A 9695-nucleotide genomic window follows, 5' to 3' on the forward strand; every position below is an offset into this window, starting at 1 on the left:
CTTAATGCTACCTAGCTGGCTGCAACCTATCAGACAACTACTGGTGATGCTACTTAATGCTAGCTAGCTCGCTGCAACCTATCAGACCACTACTGTGATGATGCTACTTAATGCTAGCTGGCTGCAACCTATCAGACCACTACTGATGATGCTGCTTAATGCTACCTAGCTGTCTGCAACCTATCAGACCACTACTGGTGACACTGCTTAATGCTACCTAGCTGGCTGCAACCTATCAGACCACTACTGATGATGCTACTAATGCTAGCTAGCTGGCTGCAACCTATCAGACCACTACTGGTGACGCTGCTTAATGCTACCTAGCTGGCTGCAACCTATCAGACCACTACTGGTGATGCTGCTTAATGCTAGCTAGCTGGCTGCAACCTATCAGACCACTACTGATGATGCTACTTAATGCTAGCTGGCTGCAACCTATCAGACCACTACTGGTGACGCGGCTTAATGCTACCTAGCTCGCTGCAACCTATCAGACCACTACTGGTGACGCTGCTTAATGCTACCTAGCTCGCTGCAACCTATCAGACCACTACTGGTGATGCTACTTAATGCTAGCTAGCTGGCTGCAACCTATCAGACCACTACTGGTGACGCTACTTAATGCTAGCTAGCTGGCTGCAACCCATCAGACCACTACTGGTGACGACTTAATGCTAGCTAGCTGGCTGCAACCCATCAGACCACTACTGGTGACGCTACTTAATGCTAGCTAGCTGGCTGCAACCTATCAGACCACTACTGGTGTCGCTGCTTAATGCTAGCTAGCTCGCTGCAACCTATCACACCACTACTGGTGATGCTACTTAATGCTAGCTCGCTGCAACCTATCAGACCACTACTGGTGATGCTACTTAATGCTAGCTGGCTGCAACCTATCAGACCACTACTGATGATGCTACTTAATGCTAGCTGGCTGCAACCTATCAGACCACTACTGATGATGCTACTTAATGCTAGCTGGCTGCAACCTATCGGACCACTACTAATGATGCTACTTAATGCTAGCTGGCTGCAACCTATCGGACCACTACTAATGATGCTACTTAATGCTAGCTGGCTGCAACCTATCGGACCACTACTGATGATGCTACTTAATGCTAGCTGGCTGCAACCTATCGGACCACTACTGATGATGCTACTTAATGCTAGCGGGCTGCAACCTATCGGACCACTACTGATGATGCTACTTAATGCTAGCGGGCTGCAACCTATCGGACCACTACTGATGATGCTGCTTAATGCTAGCTGGCTGCAACCTATCAGACCACTACTGATGATGCTACTTAATGCTAGCGGGCTGCAACCTATCAGACCACTACTGGTGATGCTACTTAATGCTAGCGGGCTGCAACCTATCGGACCACTACTGATGATGCTACTTAATGCTAGCTGGCTGCAACTATCGGACCACTACTGATGATGCTACTTAATGCTGGCTGCAACCCATCAGACCACTACTGGTGATGCTACTTAATGCTAGCGGGCTGCAACCCATCAGACCACTACTGATGATGCTACTTAATGCTAGCGGGCTGCAACCTATCAGACCACTACTAATGATGCTACTCCTGCCACCTACCTCCAGTACAGATACAGGAGGTGGCAGGTCTCCAGACTGTGACCATTTAGTGACATTTCAAAACCCTTTGATTTGGTTGTGAAAGTTGTATTGGAAGCCACGGTGTGTGCTCACCAGGGGGAGAGCCACGGTGTGTGCCTCGCCACCAGGGGAGAGCCACCGGTGTGTGCCCGCCACCAGGGGGAGAGCCACGGTGTGTGCCTCACCAGGGGAGAGCCACGGTGTGTGCCTCGCCACCAGGGGAGAGCCACGGTGTGCCTGTATACCAGGGGAGGCACGGTGTGTGCTCGCCACCAGGGGGAGAGCCACGGTGTGTGCCTCGCCACCAGGGGAGAGCCACGGTGTGTGCCTCGCCACCAGGGGAGAGCCACGGTGCCCCTCACCAGGGGAGAGCCACGGTGTGTGCCTCGCCACCAGGGGAGAGCCACGGTGTGTGCTACCAAGCCACCAGGGGAGCCACGGTGTGTGCCTCGCCACCAGGGGGAGCACGGTGTGTGCCTGCGCCACCAGGGGAGAGCCACGGTGCCTCGCCACCAGGGGGAGAGCCACGGGTGTGCCTCGCCACCAGGGGGAGAGCCACGATGTGCCGCCACCAGTGCCTCGGTGTGTGCCTACCACCAGGGGAGACCCACGGTGTGTGCCTTCGCCACCAGGGGAGAGCCACGGTGTGTGCCTTCGCCACCAGGGGAGAGCCACGGTGTGTGCCTCGCCACCAGGGGGAGAGCCACGGTGTGTGCCTCACCAGGGGAGAGCCACGGTGTGTGCCTCGCCACCAGGGGAGAGCCACGGTGTGTGCCTGCCCACCAGGGGAGGCACGGTGTGTGCCTCGCCACCAGGGGAGAGCCACTGTGTGTGCCACCAGGGGAGAGCCACGCAGGGGGAGCCACGGTGTGTGCTCGCCACCAGGGGAGAGCCACGGTGTGTGCCTCGCCACCAGGGGGAGAGTCACGCGGTGTGTGCCTCGCAGGGAACCAGGGGAGACACCGCCAGGGGTAGAGCCACGGTGTGTGCCTCGCCACCAGGGGGAGAGCCACGTGTGTGCCTCGCCACCAGGGGAGAGCCACGGTGTGTGCCTCGCCACCAGGGGAGAGCCACGGTGTGCCTCGCCACCAGGGGAGAGAGCTACGGTGTGTGCCTCACCAGGGGAGAGCACGGTGTGTGCCTCGCCACCAGGGGGAGAGCACGGTGTGTGCCTCGCCACCAGGGGGAGAGCCACGGTGTGTGCCCCCGCCACCAGGGGAGAGCCACGGTGTGCCTCGCCACCAGGGGGAGAGACGGTCTCGCCACCAGGGGGAGAGCCACGGTGTGCCTCGCCACCAGGGGAGAGCCACGGTGTGTGCCTCGCCACCAGGGAGAGCCACGGTGTGTGCCTCGCCACCAGGGGAGGCCACGGTGTGTGCCTGCAAGCCACCAGGGGAGAGCCACGGTGTGTGCCTCGCCACCAGGGGAGAGCCACGGTGTGTGCCTCGCCACCAGGGGGAGAGCACGGTGTGCCTGCGCCACCAGGGGAGAGCCACGGTGTGTGCCTCGCCACCAGGGAGCACGGTGTGTGCCTCGCCACCGGGGAGAGCCACGGTGTGCCTGCCTCGCCACCAGGGGAGAGCCACGGTGTGTGCCTCGCCACCAGGGGAGAGCCCGCGGTGTGTGCCTCGCCACCAGGGAGAGCCACGGTGTGTGCCTCCAGCCACCAGGGGGAGGGAGGCCACGGTGTGTGCCTCGCCACCAGGGGGAGAGCCACGGTGTGTGCCTCGCCACCAGGGGAGAGCCACGGTGTGTGCCTCGCCACCAGGGGGACACGGTGTGTGCCTCGCCACCAGGGGAGAGCCACGGTGTGTGCCTCACCAGGGGGAGACACGGTGTGTGCCTCGCCACCAGGGGGAGAGCCACGGTGTGTGCCTCGCCACCAGGGGAGAGCCACTGAGTGTGTGCCTCGCCACCAGGGGAGAGCCACGGTGTGTGCCTCGCCACCAGGGGAGGGAAACCCCACGGTGTGTGCCTCGCCACCAGGGGAGACACGGTGTGCCTCGCCACCAGGGGAGAGCCACGGTGTGTGCCCTGCCACCAGGGGGGAGAGCCACACGGTGTGCCTCGCCACCAGGGGGAGCCACGGTGTGTGCCTCGCCACCAGGGGGAGAGCCACGGTGTGTGCCTCGCCACCAGGGGAGAGCACGGTGTGTGCCTCGCCACCAGGGGAGAGCCACACGGTGTGTGCCCTCGCCACCAGGGGAGAGCCACGGTGTGTGCTCGCCACCGGGGGGGAGAGCCACGGTGTGTGCCTCGCCACCAGGGGGGACGATTGCCTCGCCACCACGGTGTGTGCCTCGCCACCAGGGGGAGACACGGTGTGTGCCTCGCCACCAGGGGAGAGCCCACGGTGTGTGCCGCCACCAGGGGAGAGCCACGTGTGTGCCCCAGAGTACAGTCTTTAAGCCACCAGGGGAGAGCCACGGCCTCGCCCACCAGGGGAGGCCACGGTGTGTGTGCCTGCCAGGGGAGGCACTGCCTGCCACCAGGGGAGAGCCACGGTGTGCCTCGCCACCAGGGAGAGCCACGGTGTGTGTGCCTCGCCACCAGGGGAGAGCCACGGTGTGTGCCTCGCCACCAGGGGAGAGCCACGGTGTGTGTGCCTCGCCACCAGGGGAGACCCACGGTGTGTGCCTCGCCACCAGGGGAGAGCCACGGTGTGTGCCTCGCCACCAGGGGAGAGCCACGGTGTGTGCCTCGCCACCAGGGGAGAGCCACGGTGTGTGCCTCGCCACCAGGGGAGAGCCACGCCTGAGGGGAGAGCCACGTGTGTGCCTCGCCACCAGGGGGAGAGCCACGGTGTGCCTCGCCACCAGGGGAGAGCCACGGTGTGTGCCTCGCCACCAGGGGAGAGCCACGCGGTGTGTGCCTCGCCACCAGGGGGAGAGCCACGTGTGTGTGCCTCGCCACCAGGGGAGAGCCACGGTGTGTGCTCGCCACCAGGGGGAGAGCCACGGTGTGTGTGCCTCGCCACCAGGGGGAGAGCCACGGTGTGTGTGCCTCGCCACCAGGGGAGAGCCACGGTGTGTGTGCTCGCCACAGGGGGAGAGCCACGGTGTGTGTGCCCTCGCCACCAGGGGGAGAGCCACGGTGTGTGCCTCGCCACCAGGGGAGACACGGTGTGTGCCTTCGTCCCAGGGGAGAGCCACGGTGTGTGCCTCGCCACCAGGGGAGCGGTGTGTGCCTCGCCACCAGGGGAGAGCCACGGTGTGTGCCTCGCCACCAGGGGGAGAGCTACGGTGTGTGCCTCGCCACCAGGGGAGAGCCACGGTGTGTGCCTCGCCACCAGGGGAGAGCCACGGTGTGTGCCTCGCCACCAGGGGAGAGCCACGGTGTGTGCCTCGCCACCAGGGGAGAGCCACGGTGTGTGCCTCGCCACCAGGGGAGAGCCACGGTGTGTGCCTCGCCACCAGGGGAGAGCCACGGTGTGTGCCTCGCCACCAGGGGAGAGCCACGGTGTGTGCCTCGCCACCAGGGGAGAGCCACGGTGTGTGCCTCGCCACCAGGGAGAGCCACGGTGTGTGCCTCGCCACCAGGGGAGAGCCACGGTGTGTGCCTCGCCACCAGGGGAGAGCCACGGTGTGTGCCTCGCCACCAGGGGAGAGCCACGGTGTGTGCCTCGCCACCAGGGGAGAGCCACGGTGTGTGCCTCGCCACCAGGGGAGAGCCACGGTGTGTGTGCCTCGCCACCAGGGGGAGAGCCACGGTGTGTGCCTCGCCACCAGGGGAGAGCCACGGTGTGTGCCTCGCCACCAGGGGGAGAGCCACGGTGTGTGCCTCGCCACCAGGGGAGAGCCACGGTGTGTGCCTTGCCACCAGGGGGAGAGCCACGGTGTGTGCCTTGCCACCAGGGGAGAGCCACGGTGTGTGCCTTGCCACCAGGGGGAGAGCCACGGTGTGTGCCTTGCCACCAGGGGGAGAGCCACGGTGTGTGCCTTGCCACCAGGGGGAGAGCCACGGTGTGTGCCTTGCCACCAGGGGGAGAGCCACGGTGTGTGCCTTGCCACCAGGGGGAGAGCCACGGTGTGTGCCTTGCCACCAGGGGGAGAGCCACGGTGTGTGCCTTGCCACCAGAGGGGGGGCATGGTGTGTGCCTTGCCACCAGAGGGGGGGCATGGTGTGTGCCTTGCCACCAGAGGGGGGGCATGGTGTGTGCCTTGCCACCAGAGGGGGGGCATGGTGTGTGCCTTGCCACCAGAGGGGGGCATGGTGTGTGCCTTGCCACCAGAGGGGGGCATGGTGTGTGCCTTGCCACCAGGGGGGAATAGACTGAATCATGATGGTCTCGTCTACTGAGACGTTACAGAACAGAGAGAATAGGAGACAGTGTCCTCAGTAAGTCAGCTTCCATCTTTGACAGAAAGCTTTCAAAAGTCACAGCCGATGAGTGACACACACACACACACACACACACACACACACGATTGCTAACAGGAAACAGCTGGATCGCAGGCTGCAGACACACACACACCCACAGTCACACCCACAGGATGCAGGCAGCTGCCACTGAGCAGCCAGTTTTACAGGCAATAACACACTCAGCATCTGCACTAGTCCATTTCAACTCCTGCTTCAGACTAGCAGACACACAAATTAATAATGAGGGCGAAAGTTAGACACACAAATATCATAAACCCCCCAAGACATGCTAACGACTCACCATTACAATAACCAGGGAGGTTAGCATTTTATATCATAAACTCCCCAAGACATGCTAACCTCTCACCATTACAATAACCAGGAGGTTAGCATTTTATATCATAAACCGCCCCCAAGACCGCCCCTCTCACCATGACAATAACCAGGGAGGTCTAGTAGACATGATGCAGCCCAGACTCCCAGGCTCGCAGTGAGTCAGTGGAGTAGACATGATACAGCCCAGACTCACAGGCTAGCAGTGAGTCAGTGGAGTAGACATGATGCAGCCCAGACTCCCAGGCTAGCAGTGAGTTAGTGGAGTAGACATGATGCAGCCCAGACTCCCAGGCTAGCAGTGAGTTAGTGGAGGAGACATGATGCAGCCCAGACTCCCAGGCTAGCACTGAGTTAGCGGAGTAGACATGATGCAGCCCAGACTCCCAGGCTAGCAGAGGAGTAGACATGATGCAGCCCAGACTTCCAGGCTAGCAGTGAGTCAGTGGAGTAGACATGATGCAGCCCAGACTCCCAGGCTAGCAGTGAGTCAGAGGAGTAGACATGATGCAGCCCAGACTCCCAGGCTAGCAGTGAGTCAGAGGAGTAGACATGATACAGCCCAGACTCCCAGGCTAGCAGTGAGTTAGTGGAGGAGACATGATGCAGCCCAGACTCCCAGGCTAGCACTGACTTAGGCGGAGTAGACATGATGCAGCCCAGACTCCCAGGCTAGCAGTGAGTTAGTGGAGGAGACATGATGCAGCTCAGACTCCCAGGCTAGCACTGACTTAGCGGAGTAGACATGATGCAGCCCAGACTCCCAGGCTAGCACTGAGTTAGTGGAGGAGACATGATGCAGTCCAGACTCCCAGGCTAGCACTGAGTTAGTGGAGGAGACATGATGCAGCCCAGACTCCCAGGCTAGCACTGACTTAGCGGAGTAGACATGATGCAGCCCAGACTCCCAGGCTAGCAGTGAGTTAGTGGAGGAGACATGATGCAGCCTCAGACTCCCAGGCTAGCACTGACTTAGCGGAGTAGACATGATGCAGCCCAGACTCCCAGGCTAGCACTGACTTAGCGGAGTAGACATGATGCAGCCTCAGACTCCCAGGCTAGCAGAGGAGAAGACATGATGCAGCCCAGACTCCCAGGCTAGCAGTGAGTTAGTGGAGGAGACATGATGCAGCCCAGACTCCCAGGCTAGCAGTGAGTTAGTGGAGGAGACATGATGCAGCCCAGACTCCCAGGCTAGCACTGAGTTAGCGGAGTAGACATGATGCAGCCCAGACTCCCAGGCTAGCAGTGAGTTAGTGGAGGAGACATGATGCAGCCCAGACTCCCAGGCTAGCACTGAGTTAGCGGAGTAGACATGATGCAGCCCAGACTCCCAGGCTAGCAGTGAGTTAGTGGAGGAGACATGATGCAGCCCAGACTCCCAGGCTAGCACTGAGTTAGCGGAGTAGACATGATGCAGCCCAGACTCCCAGGCTAGCAGTGAGTTAGTGGAGGAGACATGATGCAGCCCAGACTCCCAGGCTAGCACTGACTTAGATGAGTAGACATGATGCAAGCCCAGACTCCTGGCTAGCACTGAGTTAGCGGTTGATAAGTCCAGACTCCCAGGCTAGCACTGAGTTAGTGGAGGAGAGACATGATGCAGCCCAGACTCCCAGGCTAGCACTGAGTTAGCGGAGTAGACATGATGCAGCCCAGACTCCCAGGCTAGCAGTGAGTTAGTGGAGGAGACATGATGCAGCCCCAGACTCCCAGGCTAGCACTGACTTAGCGGAGTAGACATGATGCAGCCCCAGACTCCCAGGCTAGCAGAGGGAAGACATGATGCAGCTCAGACTCCCAGGCTAGCAGTGAGTTAGTGGAGTAGACATGATGCAGCCCAGACTCCCAGGCTAGCAGTGAGTTAGTGGAGGGAGCATGATGCAGCCCAGACTCCCAGCTAGCACTGAGTTACGGAGTAGACATGATGGCCCAGACTCCCAGGCTAGCAGTGAGTCAGTGGAGTAGACATGATGCAGCCCAGACTCCCAGGCTAGCAGTGGAGCAGACAGGGTGGTTTATAATAGGAGAACCCCAGACCTCACCCCCCACACCTAGGCACAGAGACCCCTTACACACACACCTAGACTTCTCCTCCCACACACCTCCCTACCCCCCCTTACACACCCCACCTCCCCATCTCTTGATTTCAAATCTATGTATTATCCTGACCACCATTCCTCCCTTCCTGCCCTCCTCAGAAAGCAGCACCCTCCACACACATCCCAGAGGAATGTACCTGACAGTGTCTCTTCACCATGAGGTCATATCTGTAAACAGGAGCTGTTGGAGCACGATATCATGACTCTGTGTGTGTGTGTGTGTGTGTGTGTGTGTGTGTGTGTGTGTGTGTGTGTGTGTGTGTGTGTGTGTGTGTGTGTGTGTGTGTGTGTGTGTGTGTGTGTGTGTGTATATATCTCACCTTGTCACCCTCTCCACAGGCATGGTCAGGATGGCTCCTCCCCCCTACGGCTCCTAGACACAGAGATACCATCATTACTACAGACCCTGGTTCAAATCCAGGCTGAATCACAACCGGCTGTGATTGGGAATCCCATAGGGCGGCGCACAATTGGCCCGGTGTCGTCCGGGTTAGGCCGTCAGAGTAAATAAGAATGTGTTATTAACGGACTTGCCTAGTTAAATAAAATAAAATATTAACAGTGGTAGACTGGCCCCTAGATACAGAGATACCATTATTAACAGTGGTAGACTGGCCCCTAGACACAGAGATATCATTATTAACAGTGGTAGACTGGCCCCTTAACACAGAGATACCATTATTAACAGTGGTAGACTGGCCCCTAGACACAGAGATACCATTATTAACAGTGGTAGACTGGCCCCTAGACACAGAGATACCATTATTAACAGTGGTAGACTGGCCCCTAGATACAGAGATACCATTATTAACAGTGGTAGACTGGCCCCTTGACACAGAGATACCATTATTAACAGTGGTAGACTGGCCCCTAGATACAGAGATACTATTATTAACAGTGGTAGACTGGCCCTATGGCCCCTAAACACAGAGATACCATTATTAACAGTGGTAGACTGGCCCCTAGATACAGAGATACCATTATTAACAGTGGTAGACTGGCCCCTAGATACAGAGATACCATTATTAACAGTGGTAGACTGGCCCCTAGACACAGAGATACCATTATTAACAGTGGTAGACTGGCCCCTAGACACAGAGATACCATTATTAACAGTGGTAGACTGGCCCCTAGACATAGAGATACCATTATTAACAGTGGTAGACTGGCCCCTAGATACAGAGATACCATTATTAACAGTGGTAGACTGCTGGCCCCTAGATACAGAGATACCATTATTAACAGTGGTAGACTGGCCCCTAGACACAGAGATACCA

General features: G+C 59.1%; 1 pseudogene; it reads right to left on the reverse strand.

The window, feature by feature from the left end:
• LOC127925229 (E3 ubiquitin-protein ligase RNF38-like) overlaps positions 1–9192 on the reverse strand; it is a 28382-nt pseudogene extending 19190 nt beyond the window's left edge.
• Positions 9193–9695: the final 503 nt, after the last annotated feature.

The sequence above is a fragment of the Oncorhynchus keta genome, unplaced genomic scaffold (assembly GCF_023373465.1).
Source record: "Oncorhynchus keta strain PuntledgeMale-10-30-2019 unplaced genomic scaffold, Oket_V2 Un_contig_5342_pilon_pilon, whole genome shotgun sequence".
Taxonomy (NCBI): domain Eukaryota; kingdom Metazoa; phylum Chordata; class Actinopteri; order Salmoniformes; family Salmonidae; genus Oncorhynchus; species Oncorhynchus keta.